Raw genomic sequence first — 19,186 nt, forward strand, 5'->3', positions numbered from 1 at the left:
GAGGTAAGGCTGGAAAGCTCTGCTAGCAATAGCACACACACAAAACATGCTGAGATCAAGAATTGTTAGATTGGGGGACTATAAAGGGAACAGCTATACACAGAGATTTAATTAGTGAGTGAGAGTAGGGTATAGAAGAGGACCTTGAATCAGTTGCTGAGGTCATTTAGAAAGTCCTGGATTTATGAGCATCCTCCACCAGAATAGGGAGAAGCTAAAATAAGCAGATGGCCAGATAGCAAAGATTTTAAAAGAAGAGTCTTAATTTTTCATCCCCAGTGCCCTCCAGAGACTTCTTAGTGACTAATGTAAACTCCACTTAATCCAACAGAAATTGGCTTTCTCGAAGGATTTATGTCCCTGATAAGTGTGCAACCATGGATTCATTAATTTATTCACTCATGCACTTAACATTTGTTGGGCATGGTTCTTGGCTCCAGTGACACAAACAAATAAGACTTGGTCCCTGACCTCAAGGAGCTCCCTATCTGGTGCAAGCTAGTACTTTACTCATACCTGCTGGTTGCACACCCACATTGATGATCAGTTATATAGCGGCTCCTGACTCCCCACTATACTGGGCATTCTAGCCAATAAATCTTCACTGACTAATTAAGTGTATCTCTATCCTTAGCCTCCACTTGGATTGAGAGATTATAATTAAAGAATTCATTTCAGATATGTCTGTTCAGGGTAGAGCCTAGGAGTCACAATAGGAAGCTGAGACCTCTTCGTGACAGAAATAGCAGCTGCCATTGGATGGTGCCAGTAAAGATCTGGTTCCATCAAAAGGAAAGTTTTATTCCATGTGGGGAGAGAAAGAAGAAGGAGTATCCAAGATGAAGTTCATGTAGAAGAGGGTCCAAATGGTCCTGTGAAAGGGATTAATAGCGAGGCTTAGGTGGGAGAGGCAGGGAAAGGGGGTGGGCCCTGGAGGTCAGTAATGACTGTGCTGGGACAGAGCTCAGACTTGGAGACCAGAGGGAGAGAGATGAGCTTAAGGCAGATGCAGGGAATGCAGAAGGCTCAGGTTAGGAGCAGGCAGACAGAGAGTGGGAAGGAAAGGGCTAAGTGGGAGAATTTTATTGTAGCACATGTGAAAGAATAAAAATGGCCAAGAGTTCTTTGACACTCTGACCATGAAGAAATGGAATTTATTCTCCTGGCCTCTGACTGTGCTGGCCAATACATTACAGCAGAAGTGATACTATGCCAATGCCAGGTCCAGCCTTTAGGGAGCCTGGGGGCTTCATCTCTGATCTTCTGGAGCCTTGAGAAGGTCTATCTTCAACCCTAATTGCCTGCGTCACCCTAAATCTCTCAGTTGAGTATTAGTGTACTCTTCCCCCACCCCCTGCCATTCCCACCCTCATTTTCCCAGAACTGCTGACCTTTTCTGCAAGGGTAGATAGTACTTCCAAAATATCTCCCAGTAGCAATTTTTCGTGCATCCTGATTGGGAACATATTCAGTCCTGCACTCACCCCGGTCTCCTATTTGAATTTTCTTAGTGTACCCTGACTCCACATAGTTTTCCTCCCCAACCACCTTAACCCTGCTTTGAACAGGTATCACCAGGGGGACTATGTGCTAGGTGCCAATATTTCAGAGGTAACAATGGGCTACTGGTTTGCCCTATTTCTTCTGTCTTCCAAATAGTCACTCATGAGTAAGGTATCACTTGAATTCCAGCTGTAGCCCCAGTTACTACTGCAAGCTTTTCATCTTCCTTCACCATTATCTTCTCTTTCTCTGTTGACTTATATTCTGAATTTTCCCAAGACAACCCTAATTCCTCTGTGGGGCACTATGTCTTCAGCGATGAATATTGTAGACATAGGTAAAGCTGGACTGCACAGGGTGGTGGAGGATAAGAGAGGAAACAGAAAGTGGAAGAAGGGAGCCTCCCCCCGTGGTGCACCTGGCCTGTCTTCCCCTGGCTTCACGGTCTTTTCCAGAAGGCTTCCCAGGTAAGAGATGGACAGGTAACACTCATCATCAACCAGCTCATCATTTTTCTGAAGGAAGTCTAGGTATAAGAAGCCACTAAGCCCCTCTCATTTTACATAGAGGGGAACTAAGGCTCAGAGGAGACATTTGCCTTATCCAAGGTCAGAAAACTAGTCATATCACACTCATCTGCTAAATCCCAATGCTATCTTCTCATGTCTGACAAGGTCACACATCATATTCAAGGAAGGCCTACTAAATGATATTTAGGATAAGCAGTTTACAGAGGGTCAGATTCTGAACTCAGTTGAGATGAATGAAACAGTTAACTGTGCTCTCAAGAAATTAATATCCCAGTGGGAAAGATGTTGATTCAGTCTAATAAAAATGTTTTATTAAGCACCAACTATGCATAAGACATATATTGAGACCTGTGAGAATAGAAATATGAATAAAACATGGTCTCTGACCTCAAGAGCTTATGATCCAGCAGGAGAGATAAGACATGTACAAGTGAAGGTATAACTAGGAACAAAAAACCATAACATAGTCCTCCCAAGATGGAGGCATAGGTAGACACACTGTGCCTCCTCACACAACCAAGATAGGGGCAACAACAATTTAGAAACAGAATAACAACCAGAACTGACATGAAATTGAACTGTATGGGAGTCAGACAACCAAGAAGTTAAAATAGACATGTTCATGCAGGTCATGGCATGGAGAGCAGAGAGTGCTGGGACCAAGCGTGTAAGGCATCCAGGCGTGCAAGACCGCAGCGGGTGGACCCTAAGCATGCAAGCGGCAGCTGGCAGGCCCTGGCCAAGGGGTGGCAACCGGCAGACCCAATGAGATGGTGATTGTGAAGTAAGGCACTGCGCGCAACCCAGGATCACAGCGCTGGGAAATAGAGCCTTGGGGCACTGATTGAAAACACCTCTGGGGGTTGAGGAGCAGGGAAAGACTCCCAGCCCCACAGGAGAGATCCTTGGAAAGTCCCACAGGGTGCACAAGCCCACCCACATGAGAATCGGCACCAGAGGGTCTCAGTTTGCTCAGGGGAAGTGGTGGAAGGGACTGAGGTCTGACGGAAAGTGGAGCAAGCGCCACTGTTCCCTCCAGGACCCCGCCCCCACATATAGCATCACAACCCAGGGACTGGGTGCCCCACCCTGGTAAATACCTAAGGCTCCGCCCCTCGTATGTAACGTGCAACCAGACCAAAGGGGGGTGGGGGGAAGATGGCTCAGACAGAATTGAAAGCCCCAGGGCCAGTACTTTTAAGTGACTAAGAGATAGCCAACCTATCAGATGCACAGTTCAAAGCACTGGTGATCAGGATGCTCACAGAATTGGTTGATTTTGGTCACAAATTAGATGAAAAAATGAAGGCTACAAAAAGTGAAATGAAGAAAAATGCACAGGGAGCCAATAGTGATGGAATGAAAGCTGGGTTTCATGTCAATGGAGTGGATCAGAAGGAAGAAAAAAACAACCAAACAGAAAAGAATGAAGAAACAAGAATTCAAAAAAATAAGGAGAGGTTAGGAACCTCCAGGACATCTTTAAACGATCCAACATGCGAATTATAGGGGTACCAGAAGGAGAAGAGGAAGAACAACAAGTGGAAAAGTTATTTGAACAAATAATAAAGGAGAACTTCCTCAATCTGGCAAATGAAATAAACTTCCAGGAAGTCCAGAAAGCCCAGAGAGTCCCAAAGAAGTTGGACCCAAGAAGGAACACACCAAGGCACATCATAATTACATTAGCCAAAGTAAAAATGAAGGAGAGAATTTTAGAAGCAGCAAGAGATAAGGGGACAGTAACCTACAAAGGAGTTCCCATCAAACTATCAGCTGAATTCTCAAAAGAGACCTTACAGGCAAAAAGGGGCTGGAAAGAAGTATTCCAAGTCATGAAAGGCAAGGACCTACATCCAAGATAAGGTCAAGTTAAAAGAGTTCATCATCACCAAGCCCTTATTTTATGAAATGTTAAAGGCTCTTTTCTAAGAAAAAGAAGATAAAAAAAAACATGTATAGTAAAATGACAGCAAACTCACAATTATTAACAACCACACCTGAAACAAAAACAAAAACAAAAAGAAAGTAAGCAAACAACTAGAACAGGAAAAGAACCACAGAAATGGAGATCACACAGAGGGTTAGCAACAGGGGAGTGGGAGGAGGAGAGAGGGGAAAAGGTATGGAGAATAAGTAGCATAAATGGTAGGTAGAAAATAGACAGGGGGAGGGCAAGAATAGTATGGGAAATGTAGAAGCTAAAGAACTTATGACACATAGACATGAACTAAAGGGGGGAGTGTGGGTGGGAGAGGGTGTGCAGGGTGGAGGAGAATGAAGAGGGGATAATGGGACAACTATAATAGCATAGTCAATAAAATATATTTTAAAAAAATAACATAATCATGAATGTAGGCTACAGAGAGTAAGTGCCAGGTTCTCCCTACTCTTGAGGAGACTGGGGATGTCTCTGTACACCGTATGGCCTAGTGTCCCTATTCCAGAGAAACACACCCACAGACCATGAGGAGACGTGTAAGAGAGGCTTCATTGCAGCACTGTTTCCAGGACCTGGGAGTTGGAAGCAACCTCAACGTAGATAGTAAATGTGGTACATGCATATGATGGAATGCTGTAATAAGTACACATGACAACATGTATAGGTCTTAAATAACTACCACTGTGTGAACAAAGAAACAGAATGAATTTAGAACATAAAACCAAGTATGTAAATTAAGGACACACAGATCTCTTTTCAAGAATACACATAGATCTCAATCAGCATATGAAAGGCAAACTAGAATTATCTATGGTGAAGGGACTAAGAAAAGGGCAAACACAAAAATAACAACATAGAATAAAACACAAGCCTCACACAGGCCAATGAGTTAAGGAAAATTATTTTCTCTGCGCATCCAGGGGGCAAAAATGAAGTTATTTAACAGAAGTAAAGTGTATTTCTGGTAAGGTGGAAGGTTGGGCTGGGAGCTCTGTGAGTGAGATGGACCCTGACCCTGTCAATTACCACCACATATGTCCTTGCCAGCCCCACATTTCCAATGTCTGCCAGTTTCTCCTTCTAGTGACTCAGCCACACTCCCTCCCCTGCCCACAGGCAGCCAGGACCAGTCCCTGGAAGCTCCCTCTTCATCAACAAACATGCCCACTACCATGACTCAGTGGTTCCTCTCCTTACCTATACTGTCTCCCCTCTTTTTACCCCACAACATCAGACTTTCTCAGTGTGGCCCTTAAACAAGGAGGCTATGCTACAAGGTGCTTGTGAGTACTTACAATTTAGAGATGAAATAAACCTGAGTTCAAATCCAGACTCCAACAACTTACTATGTGACCTTGGACAAACTATTTAACCTCTCTGAGCTTTCTTTTCCAAAGCAGTAAAATATGCATAACAATGCTTAGCTCACAGAGGTGTTGTAAGGATTAAATTAGATAATGTATAAAAAACAATGACAGTTTATAGGTGAAATTCATGGCTCTGGAAGGGACATGACACACAGCAACTACAGCGTGAATCTTCACTTCAGCTTAGATACTGACCTATGATGAGACACTTGGCCCCTCACTCTCCACTTCCTCCTCCCTTGGCCCTGCTAGTCTCCCCTGTTTTCACCCACTCCTGAGCTCTGCTTGAGCAGGATCTGTTCTTACCACTGGACTCCTAAGCTCTCTAACCTTGGCCATCCTATTGATTAAAACTGTGATGAGAGCTACTCACTTTTGAATTACAGTGTTCCCTTCCCCTGGACCACTGGCCACCCTCAGATGCTAAAGGAGAATACCTACCACTGCAATGCTGACCCCTTTTCTCCCTATCATGCCACAGGGAGAAGAGTACAGTGGGGGTTCATGTATAAATCTGACTTCGCCCTTCTGGGGCACTACTTGTATGGGGACGCCAAGACAATTCATTACAGCAATGATTGCTGATTCTAGAGTGTCATGGTGATGGATGGCTATGCTACCTGGAGCTTGATTTCCCAGAGGATTTCCCTTTCACTAGAAAGCAGGTATGCAAGATGGTGGTAAGTAGGGGTGGCTAAGCTCTTTGAGGTGAGGAGAAAGTTGCAGCTAAGTTTGTTACCAACCCAGGGGCAGGAGGGGTGCAAAAGAGTTAGTCAACTGAGAGGGCTTGCAGAGAAAATTGCAAATCTGTGTATTTAGGCAGGTTGTTTCATCTGAATGTCTCCGACATACCCTCTCCGGGCAAAAACCTTTCCCACCAACACAGGGAAAGACATGAAGATAACTGCTGCCTGAGCAGGGAGAGCATTAGATCAGGAAGAGGCTCCTCCACATCCATCTCAAAGTCAGATGTAGAGTAAACATGACTGAGCTACCACAAAGTACAGTGAGGGAGGCTTAAGAAAAACACAAGTCTAGCTAACAAGAAACAGTTCAGGGTGTAATGTCTTTTCCAAGGAAACACCCTGGACTTCTGCCTCTCTTTTGGATAAAGAAGGAACAGCCCTGCCCAAGGTGGGGATGGGGTTCAATAGTTTTTGCTTTACTACTTTCTAGATAGCTTGGGGTAACAAGGAAGTAGGAGAATTGCAGGGTAGGTTTTCATGTGTCCTCTGATCACCCTGACCTGCAACATTCCCACAATCAGAGTGATAAACAAGTTTGTGGAAGCACTCACACCCCCTCCCCAGCTCTTGTGCAAGGGTGGAATTAGGGATATAGTGGGTTGAAGAGTGTTTCCCCAAAATTCCTGTCAACCCAGAACCTTGTTCTGTGACTTTATTGGGAAATAAGGTCTTTGCAGGGGTAATTAGTTAAGGATCGCCAGATGAAGTCATCCTAGATTTAGGGTGGGCTCACATCCAATGACTGGTATCCTTATAAGAAGAGGACAGACTTACAGAGAAGAATATCCTATGAAGACACAATCAGAGATTGGAGTGATGCATCTGCAAGCCAAAGAACATCAAGAGTTGCTAGCAACCCCCAGAAGCCAAGAGGGAGGCCTGGGACAGGTACTCCCTTGAAGCCTCCAGAAGGAACCAACCCTGCCAACATCTTAACTTCTGGCCTCCACCAACTGTGATACAACACAACTCTCTTGTTTTAAGCCCCATGTTTGTGGTAAATTGTGCTGTCACCTCCTGGAAGCTAATACAAGGAAATTGAAAAGGGTTCCAGCAGTGCCCCAAAGTTCCTGCAGCATCACCCAGTTGATGGCCCAAACTTTGTGTCTGCAGGGCCTCTCAGGAGAGCATCTTCAGAGGTTAGAGATTCATTACATACTCACCTTAAGCACATATAAACCCCAGCTTGAACTGCCCTCTGCACCATGCAGTGTGCGCTTCAGGCCACGCCCAGAGTTTGGCCACCTCCTCTCAGTACTGCTGCATGTGCTCACATTCTCTGGCCTCATTGCTCAGCCCTCCCCACCATCCAGCACCCCCAGACTTCTCAGAGGCTCAATGTAAGAGATGTGGTCTGACAATGATGTCCACTATGGATCCATCACCTGTCTGACCTCCAGAAGCCTGCTTCTCAATCAGGCCTGCTAGTCACAGAAAACACACAGCGGTCTCCCTGGCCTGGGGAAAGCCAGGGAGCCAACAGGTATAAGGTTATAGGAAGCCAAAACCTAAAAATCCAATGCTCAAAATAGGGACCTCAGAGAAACCCCAAAACATGGCACCCATGTGGAGAAGATGCTCGTTTATCCATTGTCCCCAAATCCTCCCATAAAGAAACCTGGGAACAATTCTTTCCTTCAAATGGGGTGTATACATATGTGATACTCGAGAAGAATATTCCAGACAATGGGCCCAATTATGGGGCCTCTCTAATGGCAACCCACATGGTTACAACCACCACTTAGGAGCAAGCCTGGGCCTCCCTTGTCACCCTCCCTCCTCCCCCATACTCTATCCCTTCCTATCAGGCACCTCGCCCTCCTCAGAAGCAGTTCTTAGCCACTGACTGGATCATCTCCTATTTGTCACATTCTCAAAGCTGCCTTGCCCCTTCTCAGAGCTGTGAGGGGGAGGGGGTGGCAACTCTCAAGACTCAGTCTTATCTGTTCTCCTGGGTAAGCTTCCGACTCTGTTGACTCCCTGGAGAGACAGAAGGAGGTAGATAACTGCCCTCTCTTCCTGGTTTGGGCTGGGATGGAGAGATAAGGAACCTGACACTGCTGTTGAGGGAACTGAGAGTAGTGGGCAGACAATAGGGAGCGGGGGGGGGGGGGGGGGGGGTGCATGCTGTGGGACCTTTGATTCCAAGGAGGCAGAAAGCCAAGCAGATCTTGAAAAACACATCCTGGGAGGGACAGGCCAGGCAGGCAGGGAGGGAGAAGAAAAATGCCAGACTTGGGAAGCAAAGGGATCATGGTCATGGCAACCATCTGTTACACTGAAAATCTTCTGCTTTATTGTCTCTGCCCACTGCCCAACTGTTTATCAGACTGTATGTCCCAATGTTTGGTTTGGGACTATGACCACCAGAAGTGTGTCTGTCTCTCTCCCATGCCCAGCTGGTCAGTTCCAGCCTCAGGTGGAACCCTGGCCTTGTCACTGCCAGCCCAGTACCCTTTCTTCCACTTAAGCCCCAAGATGACTCATTAGGAGAACAGACTGACTCCTCTGTGGTCAGAGGACTCAGGGGCTCTACAGTGTCTCAGCTCTCTTCTCCTGCCTTCCACCTGCTCCCTAAATATATTCAATATCTTGACAAAGAAGGGCTGCCCCAAGAGTTCAACAGGAGCCCTTCCCCAGGGTCTGGGCTATGCCAAGGGCAGGCTGGATGGCCACCGTGGAAATTTAATTTCGGGGTTTGAATAGTATCAGGTTGCTTGTTTGTTTGTTTTTTGTTTGTTTGTTTGTTTGTTTAGATTTTATTTATTTATTTTTAGAGAGAGGAGAAGGGAGGAAGAGAGGGAGAAAAACATTGATGTGAGAAACACTGATGTGAGAGAGAAACATTGATGGGTTGCCTCTAGCAGACACCCCAACCATAAACCAGCCTGAAACCCAGGCATGTGCCCTGACTGAGAGCAAACCAGCAATCTTTTGCTTTGCAGGACAATGCTCCACCAACAGAACCACACTGGTCAGGGCTGGTTGCTTCGTTTTGAAAATGTTTGCAAAATGTCTATAGAACCTCCATGAAATCTAGTGCCTGAGACAAGGGACCAAGGATCAAGGGAAGAGCTGATTAGGTCCAGAGGCCTACAGTTTAGGAAAGGCCAGAGGGCTGTTGGGAATTGCCATTGTGGGTCTTACTGGAGCCCCAGGGAACTAGACCTAGGGCAGGAGCTGTGAGTACATTCACTTGGGAGGGGACGTGTGGTAGAGGAGACAGTTTTGCTTATTACTAATAAATGACTTTTGTTCTTAATAAACAGTCAGTTTTCTGCCTCCAACTTGGTTCAATCTCTTGCTTTCTAGGAATGGAATCATCCCAAGGTTCTCAAGTCCCAAAATGGGCAGGGGAGCACTCCCTGCCAGTCTTGTTCCTCCCAGGCAAAGAACCGTTTAGTCAGGGCTCTGGTTTTCCTTGGGTTAGTTTGGGAGGAGATGGGGGTCCTTAAAGCTTCCAGGTTAAGAAAGTGAGAAGAGTGGATGCTAGAGGAAGGTAAGTCACCTTTATAAGAAAGGAAAACCAGGGGGTACCAGACTCCTCCAGCAAATGGTTCTAGAGCCAGGCTCTGAGGGGCACCTCTGTTCCCTCACATTGGCCTGTGCTTCCTCCTCTGTCCCAGGACAATGCTGGGACTACCAGCTATGTTGACAGGGAGGTAGGAGAAAAAGCTAGGGGTGGAACTGACCACTCCTTTTCCTCTGGTTCTCACCATCCCCTTGCCCCCACCTGCATTGTAGGGTTCCCAAGGAAACTGCACAGCCTGTCTGCAGCTTCTGTTTTGTTCCTGTCAAACCCAGGAAACTTTCTGAGGCCAATTCAGTGGGAGCTCTGTCAGAGCTGAGCTGGTTGGCAAGGAGAAGCAGCTCCTGCTGGAAGCCTCCTGCACGGATGCCCTCCCACACAGCTGTGTGCACACACATTTGGCGCACACGCACACATACACAGGCTTGCACCACCCACACACTCCCTGCATCTCTGATCACCCAGGCAAATAATGAGAGGAGAGAAAATGAAAAACAAATAGGGAAAAATATCTGTCCTGCTTGTACCACACACTACAGTTGCCTCCATCCTCCTCTCCTCTGAGGCCCCAACCAGCCCACCCACTCTCACCACAGGTGTGGTCAGTCCAGGGAGAGCTCATAAGTCAGGCTGCCTGAGGGGGCAAGTGCTAGAAAGGAGGGAGAGGCACCAAGCACAGAAAGGATGTGTAGGAATGATCCAGAAGCTCCACAGCAGGAGCCAGAGTGGTGTGTGACTTTGAGAAGCTCACCCAAATCCACGACCTTCTGCAAAAGTGGACCCAGGTCTCTGCCTCTCCATGGGTTCTGAAAGTGAACTGAGATACTGCAAGGGCGGGTCAACCCAAGAATTCTGGAGAAAGTCAGCTGGTTGTAAAGTGACTGTAGTTCCCAAACCCCAGAACTAAGACCAAAGTCACCATAAGAGAAGAACCTTTTTGGTGATTTGAGCTGTCCAGCCAAGGTACCAGCTGCTATACTGAGTAGTGAGTTCTCCATCACTGGAGGTATTTAGGCAGAGGCTGGGTGTTCACTGACAGGGCTGCTATAAGGCAACTCCTACTTTCAGTGGGAGCTTAAGCCAAATGTCCTCTGAGATTCCATTAGCATGAAGAGTCCAGAGCCCATGGCTCAGAGTCTGCATGCCTCAGGCCCTCTCAGAACATGAGAACCTAAGGGCTGAGGGCAGAGGGCCCAACCACAGTCATTTACTGATGCAGCTGACCTTCCCACTGATCAGCCATGCAGCATGGTCATTATTTTTTCCTGGAGGGTTTGAGTAGATTGAAGAGCAGATACCTAAGGAAAAACCCAGTGGAAAATGTCTAGGTATAGGAATTAGAGAACCACAATTTCTATGTGAGATGGACAGTTGTGTCTTGAAAACCAGCTTTAAAAGGTAGCTTTGTTTCCTCAAAGATCAGAGATAGAGAGAGGAAGTCTATCTGGCAAGGAGAGAAGGAGACTGATGTCAGGAGAAGATAGCAAAATATAGGCAGTAAGTTCCTTAAAGTCAGGGACAGGACAGGGTTGTGCTCTCAGAGCCAGGGCACTGAGAACTGTTGTACAGGGTACTCCATGGAGCAGGAAGATTGGGGAAGAAATCTAGTCACCCTCTGTGAGCCAAACAGTATATCTGCAGGATAGAGTCTGCCTGGAGGGGGTGGCTTTTGCTAAATTTCCCTCAGGTACAGCAGCAGCTCTGCTCTAATCTGTCCCCATATTGGTCTCCTGTGATCCTCCTGAAGTGCAAGTCCTACCATGACCCTCTTGACTTAAACTCTTCAATGGCTGTTCATCTCACATGGGGAAAACGGCAAATTCCTCAGCCTGGTTGACAAGGCCTTGCCCTTCTTCACAGGCTTGTTAACCCCTTTTCTTTACATCCTGCTGTACTCCAGCCCCATTATCTTACCCACCTTTCCCCAAAACCCACACTATGTATTTCCCAGCTTCCTGAAGCTTCTTCCCAGCCTAGACCAGATAGAGAACTTGGTTGCTAACAACAGGAACCAACTCTCCCTACTCAAGCAGATAAGAAATATTCTGGAAAGCAAAATTCTGGTGACTCAAGAGTTGATGGTAGGCTGGAGCAGCAGCTCCCGCCGCAGGCAGGAACCAAGGAAGGCCAGATGGCAGAGAATACTCCAAGGTCAGTGACAGGGGCAGCTGGTTAGGATACTGCCGCTGCTTCTGCCCTCCTGACCCACACATACCCCCACCTCCACTAGATTCTCGCTGCTGAGACTCTAGTTCAGGCCCACTGCTGTGGATGATTTGCCAGCTGCCCCAATGGGGACATCAGAGTGGCTGAACTCAGGTTTCAAGGCTCACCCTCATTCTGTCCATGCCTTGCTGCAAGGTCAGGGGAAGGAGAGAGGGCAAAGAGACAAAAATCTAGCCCCTCAGCATGTGGAGCAGGAAGGGTACTCAGATACTGAGCAATCAAACACATGACAAATGCCCACTTCGCTGTCCTGTTGTCTGATGCATCTGTTCCCATTCATTCCTCAAGTGTCACCTCATCCTGACCAGTGTAGATCAGTTGGTTGGGCATTGTGCCACAAAATGAAAGGTCACTGCTTTGATTTCCTGTCGAGGCACATGCCTGGGTTGCAGGTTCAGTACAAGAAGCAAACAACTGATTGATGCTTCTCTCTCACATTGATATTTGTCTCCCTCTCATTCTCTGCCCCCCCTTTAAAATTAAGTAAATAAAATTCTTTAAAAATGTCACTTCTGTAAAACGTTCCTCCAACCTAGGCATGTTCATGTGCTCCCTCTGTGTTCTCATCACACCTAGTACCTACCTCTAACAAGGCCTTCTTATTTTATTTATTGTAATTTTGTCTTCCTCTCCAGCCTGTGAGTTCCTTTGGATCTTAGAGCAGGGCATACTCACCCATGCTCTTGTCTGTACCCACCCAAGTGAGTGGCATTCATGGGACCTCAGTATGTTTACAAGTGAATGACAATAAATATGTGTGTCCCGAGACTCCTCACATGGTAGGCCAGCTTATAACTTGTTAAATGCCTGGGTGATGAGTGGGATCCTTACTGTGGAGGTGGAGTGCCAAGGAGAACTAAGGATCACAGGTAGGTTTTTATGCTTATAGGTATTAGAGAGAAAAGCCTGTTAGCAAGTGACCCTCTTCCTTAAAAGGTCATGAAGATCCAAAATATGCTCCAGACAAGGACCTGGTGGGGTATGCATTCAACCATAACCATGAGGTCTTAGTAGCTGTAAATCTGGAATTGCGCGGGTTAAGGTAGAAAGATTTAGAGTCATTAAACCCCATTGTGAAGGTGATTACAGAAAGTCCTGGGCCAAGAGTGGGTTGGAACTATCATGAGTGGGCCCCACAGGGGAGAGGAGTGAAGGAAGAGCATCTGGAAAGATATGAGAGGGTAACAAGAGCAGCTTAAACAGAAGGAAAGAAGCAATAGAGAAGATGAGGGAAGAAAGCAGCAGGATACCATAGGAGTAAAGCCCCGGGATAGAGACAGAGAGGGGAGAAGGTGGACCAGGGCTGCAGCCAAGGGCTGCAATGTCAAGACTGATGGAGGAACAGGAGGCGTGAGATGGTCTTGCTGTAGCCAGGAGAAGGGGACCAAGAAAAGTGGATAAGTCAACAGTGGATGCCTACCCCAGCTGAGCAAACACTTATTAGTGACTACACAGTGCCAGGCACTGTGCAAAGGCACTAAAGATATAAAGGTATATAATTGTATATAAAGATATGCAAACCCCTTACCTTCCATACTTTACAGAGCAGTGAGGGAAACACACACAAAATCTGAGTGTGTTTTTAAAAATTTGGTAGATGTGTGGGTACATAAGAAATAGAATGCAATGAGAACGCAATAAGGGGGCACTTCTAGTCTGGAGGAGATGCCCATTGAGCTCAGTGTTGAAGGATGACTTGGACAAGGTGAAAGGAGGCCCCTGCCAGGGAAACAACTTAAGCAGACACGTAGAGGCATGGGCCAATGTGGCAGGCAGGGACATGGACAAGCTGGAGAGGCAGGGAGGAGTGTGTGCACCAGGCTAAGGAGCTTGGACATGCAGGTGATCAGAGCCATTGATGGTTTTCTCTGGGCATGACATGATAAGATTTACATTTTAGGGTTGTCACTTTGACTATAGTGTGAGAAGGGGATAATCTGAAGAGAAACCGTAGTCTCAGAGAACAAGTAGGGTTTGCTTGCAAAGACCAAAGTGAAAGATGGTAGTGCCATTCTCTGAGAGAGGGTACAGAGGAGAGCAGTCAGCAGGAGGAAGGGGAGATGGTAGCCTATTTGAGACAGTGGGAGTTTAGAGTGTTTTTAGACCACTTAAGGGCATGTGTGTCTAAGAAGCATTTGATTATGAGCATCTGACACTAAAGAGAGAGATGGTGGATGGAGTCAAGTTGGGCTTTATCAGCATATAGATCACAGTTGTAACACATGAAAGTGGATGAGCTTTGCCAAAAAGAAAACATACACAGACAAGTGGTGGGCCCAGACTGGAACTCTGAGAAACTATGGTGTTTAAGGGATACCGAAAGGAGGACCCTAAGAAGGGGAATACAAAAGGGAGGTCAGGGAAGTTGGAGGAGAACCAAAGGAGTCTTAGGACCACAGGCCAAGGGTTAGATGATTCCAAAAGGAAGGAGAGGACAACAGGGTCAGAAGCAGGAGAAATGTCCAGAAATGTAAAGACTGAAAAGTGGTCATTGGGGTTTGCAAAGTGGAGGTAATGAATTATCATTTTGTAAAATGTGTTTGTGTAGGGCAAAATGTAAACCATTGGTAAGTCTGAGTGAAAAGTATATGGAAGACCCTTTACCATTCTTACAACTTGTCTACAGGTTTGAAATTGCATCAGAATAAAAACTTAGCCCAAAAAAAGAGAGTTTTGGCCTTGGCTGGGTAGCTCAGTTGGTTAGAGCAAAGTCCCAATATGCCAAGGTTGTGGGTTTGATCTCTGGCCAGGGCACACAAAAGAAGCAACCACTGAGTAAGTAAGTGAAACAACAAATCAATTCTCTCTCTCTCTCTCTCTCTCTCTCTCTCTCTCCTCTCATATCAATAAATTTAAAAGATGAGAATTTTGTTTCAATAGGTTGAAACAAAATAGGTTTGTTGTAAAGATTTAAACAATTCTAAAAGACAAAACATAGAAAATGAAAACTCTGCCTTCTCTCTATAAGCACTAAATCCCACCACTCAACAGTAACTTAACCATTGTTCATAGTTTGGTAGTTTCCTTCCAGATTCATTTTATTTTATATTTATTGTTGTTACAAAAAAATAAAGCCATACTATACATCCTGTTCTACAACAATCTCATAGGCAATTGTCGTGACAGATTATGTATTTTATCTCCATTCTTCAACACTGCACTGTGTTCTCTAATACGATTACAAGAAAACTCATTGTTTATTTAGAAATTTTAAAATTTAAAGGAAAGTCCTGTTAATAAATAGCATACACCCATGCACCCACCACCCTTTCAAACAAATGGTAACAATTTGACATACATGTTTCAGGTTCTTTTGTAGAATATAATAGGCTTGTCTAAATGAGATATAATTGAAAAACCCAGAGAGGCTGGAAGTTGCCTAAAACTCCAAACTTGACCTCATCACATCACTGCTTTAACCCTTTCAGTGGCTCCCCATTGCCTGTAGGGTCTGTCCATGGGCATGACATTCCCAGATCCCCTGCACTCCAGTCCCATATCTGCCTGCATTGCCCTCCCCAATTCAGCCAGGGTAAGTTGTTTTTAAGCAGGCCTTTTCACGTGTCCTTTTCTTAGGCTCTTCTCTCTGGCTACATTAATTCCCCACTCCACCCTGCTGCCCCACCCTCAGTCCACCCAGAGGATATTCCGTCATCTTCAGGACATAGCTCAAGAGTCACCTGGGTGCCTTTCCTGGCCACGTTCACTTCTACCAGGTAGGACTGTCCTCTCCATGATGCCCCCTTTTTGTCTCTATCAGAGTGCTTTTGTCCTTTGCTGTCTTCTAGTGACCTGCTGACTGCTGGCCCCTAGACTATAAGTCCCTTTAAGAAGACCTATGCCTTATTCATCTCTAACTCCAATGCCTGGCACTTCCAGTAAATGCTCTTTAAATAGCCATCTGATTGCTTGCATCCCTGCTGGCACAGCAAGGGCTCAAGGTCCCCCAGCCTGTTTCTGGAGGTCTCCAATAATAAGGGGGTCCAGGACCATTCTGGATCTCTAGGGTCACCACTTGCAAGAGCATTGTTCCACTTTCCCCTGTGTCCCAACTGAGCTGATCAGCCTCAGGCCTCCCCTGCCCATTACCTGGCTCACCCATCCCCACTGCCATCCAGACGCCCTCTTGCAGAGTCAGCTGGGAGCACTCAGTGAAGCTCATTACTTACTGGTCAATGGACCAGACTCCCATCTCCCCATGAGCCCACAAAGGCTGTTTGGAGCCCAGCCCCAATTCCTGTAAATGGAAAGCAATTTGTACTCATTCCCAAGATGAATCACTTTGTTTTAATTGCCTGTCCTTTTGCTGGCAATGCCACTGCCACAGCGGCCTGCTCTGCCTTTTGGCTGTCTCTTGGCAGGACACTCTTCCAGGCCCTGCTAATCACCAGGAAGAAAAGTATAAGAGGGAGAAAGGAGAGGGAGCCCTCAGAAGGAGCAGGGTAATAGGCAGCAATGAGCCAAAGCTAATTAAAGGGACATGATTGACCGAAACCGAGCGAAGATCCCAGACAGGCAGATAGCAGCTGTCTGGTTGGGAAGTTCTTCCTTGAGACAGATGGCTAATGCAGTGAAAGCATCTAGCTTCTGCCCCACCCCCCAGCCCCTGGCCTCTAGAGAGAACTTCCCAACCTGGAGTTCCTCCTCTGAGTTGGATTAGCCAGCTGAACTGGGATACTGTTGGAGGCAGAGGCTAACAATGAACATGAAATTGCAGAACCCAGAATCAGTTTCCTGAATTTGAGTATAAAAGGGGTAGCATGCGGGGAGAAGCAAATCTACACCCATCTTCCTTCCTTCTCAGTCAGTGACACCAGGAGACCATGTGGAATGGTAGCCATGTTTCCTTTCCATCCACAGAAGGGCTGAGTCTAGCCTGCCATTCACACATGGGAGAGCCCTGACCCAGTCTCTGGCCTCTCATGGTGCTGGCACAGGGCCCCACATGCTGTTCCATGCCAAAGCCTGGGGCCAGCCCCCCAAGCTCCCTCTGAATACAGAAAAGGGCATGGCCACCAGCAGCCTGGGAGTGTGCTCACCCCTCCAAGAAGGAATGGACTTGTAACCTCCTCAGGTCCTGACCTGGCTGGAAAGGGCAGTGTGAGGTCAGGAGGAAAATTCTTTGTCAGGAAACAGGGAGATTGAGTGACTCTGGGAGAGCCTGATCCCTCCCTGACCAGCTTGCCAATCAGGAGGCAACCAGGCTGCCTGCAGCAGGGAGATGGCGAGATAACTCTACAAGACTTTTCTTGCCTGAAGCTCCTTGGACTCCTACAGGTTCAATATGCTTCACAAACATGATGTGGGTGGGGAGGATGAGGGAACAATGCTCACTCCTCACTTGGTAACTAAGTGTCACAGACAGGAATTTCCTACACCCTAGCCCAGGCATCCCTAAAGAGTCTCTGGAATTGAGGGCAAACTTCTGTTTGCAAAACCTCCACTCAATATGGCAGCCTTTCTTGGGCCCTGTCTGCCTTCTGTCTCTCATCTTCCTACCTGTTCACCTCATGCAGCATGAGGCCTGCCCTCCACACCCCTTCCTCCTGTGACCACGTACTCTTCAGGGCCAAGAAACCTCTGGCCATGTTTGCAGTTTGCCAAGGAGAACCCTCTCCTTGACCCTGCTCTGCCACACTGGAGGAGGGGACAGGCCACAGAGCCTGCTAGCAGCCAGGACCCTGAGGAAACTGTGTGAGAACCGCCAAGGCTCACATCATTGCAACTGCCACCAGCAAGAGCAAGTCCAAGGGCAGGGAGACCTGGGCTTCCTGGGGAAGGATGTCTCTCTGAGAGAGGAAAGGAAACTCAGTCAACAACTACTTTTTGAGAGCCTACTGTGTGCCAGGCACTGTTCCAGGCACAATGGTGTACAAAACAGGCAAAGTCCCTGCCTTCTGGTGCTTATATTCCACTGCTCATCATACAAGGTCAGAATGGGCACAGGCCAGAGAGATAACTCCTACACTCCCTCCAGGAGGAACTCAATCCTCAAGAGGAAAAGTGAGTGAGAACTAAGCCAAGACAAGACCCCAGGGCCCCAGCAGGGAGAAAAAAGAATGGGCTCAGGCTGTGACTCCAGCCCACCAACAGGGATCACTGTACTGAGTCCCTTCCTCCCTCCCCTTTCCCCTTTATCTCTCCTTCCCCTTCCTCCAAGCCTGTTCACAAAACTCCAGCTCACCGCTGCTCCATTCCTGACTTGAAGTCTTGAGTCAATGCCTGCCAGGAGGTCCTGATAAGTTAGACCTTTGATTCAGGAGATTCCAAGAGAGCCCCTGGGGACAGCAACTCATAGGGAATGCTGACCTAAGTTTCAAAGGCCCAGACAGAGGACAGGTGAACAGAGAGAAGCTGTGGGAGGCAAGGAGTTAACTTTAGGCTGCAAGTGTCCAGGTTAAAATATGTGAGACAACTTGTGTGCAAGCTTCAAGCAGAAAGCCTGATATATGCTAGTACTCAATAAATATTAATCTTCCTTTCTTTCTTCTTTCCTTCACTCCATGTAACTTCCAATTTAAGTGCCTTATTAATCATTTATAACATCACTGATAGTAATTAGATTCACAAAAATCAGATTGTAGACACTTTGCTTCACTCTTCTGGCTTTAGATCAGAGAGCTACACATCTCACCCTATGCTGGGAAAGGGAGCAGCACTATCTCTTGGAAGTCTCTCACCCCCACTTAGGCTTTTAATTCAGATTATCTCACCCCTTTGTATGTCCTTGAGTGCTGACATGAGTGTCTCATGTGCTCTGAACATGGCTGATATAAGGGATGAACAAGGTGACCTTGCCTAGCCTCCTTAATTCTTGCTTTCTGCTGGCTATAGTTCCAAGGGCCCCACTTGGCCTGCATCAGACAAGATACCAAGGACCTCTCCCTGTGCCTGTCCTAGGTCCTAGAATGTGCTTTCAGGCCCTGGCCTCCTCTCTGCTCCTTTTCTGGTCTTCCCTTTCTGCTAATGGATTTCCTCCATGTGAACTCTTCATACCCACATACATATGCACTGATTTAGATGAAGCCTTTATGTATGGCTATTGATTTTGAAGATAACAATAACAGTATGCTGAAACTTGAATGTTATAAAACAATAGCTTCAAAGCACAAAATAGCCACCCTCAGAGAGGAATTCTGAACACTTAACAAGTTATTTTTTTTTTGCACAGGCCACTGTAGCCCCTAAGGAAAGTAAGACAGAATGAAGTTAATGTTTGGGAAGAGTTAACATTTTGAAGTAATCAGTAAATGCACCCTCTTATTTTTCTTGGAAGACACTCACCATCACACTCATTTGGGACAGGAGTGAAGAGCAGACTCCCCATGTCAGTTTGAGTGCAC

Source organism: Phyllostomus discolor, chromosome 14, assembly GCF_004126475.2.
Source record: "Phyllostomus discolor isolate MPI-MPIP mPhyDis1 chromosome 14, mPhyDis1.pri.v3, whole genome shotgun sequence".
Taxonomy (NCBI): Eukaryota; Metazoa; Chordata; class Mammalia; order Chiroptera; family Phyllostomidae; genus Phyllostomus; species Phyllostomus discolor.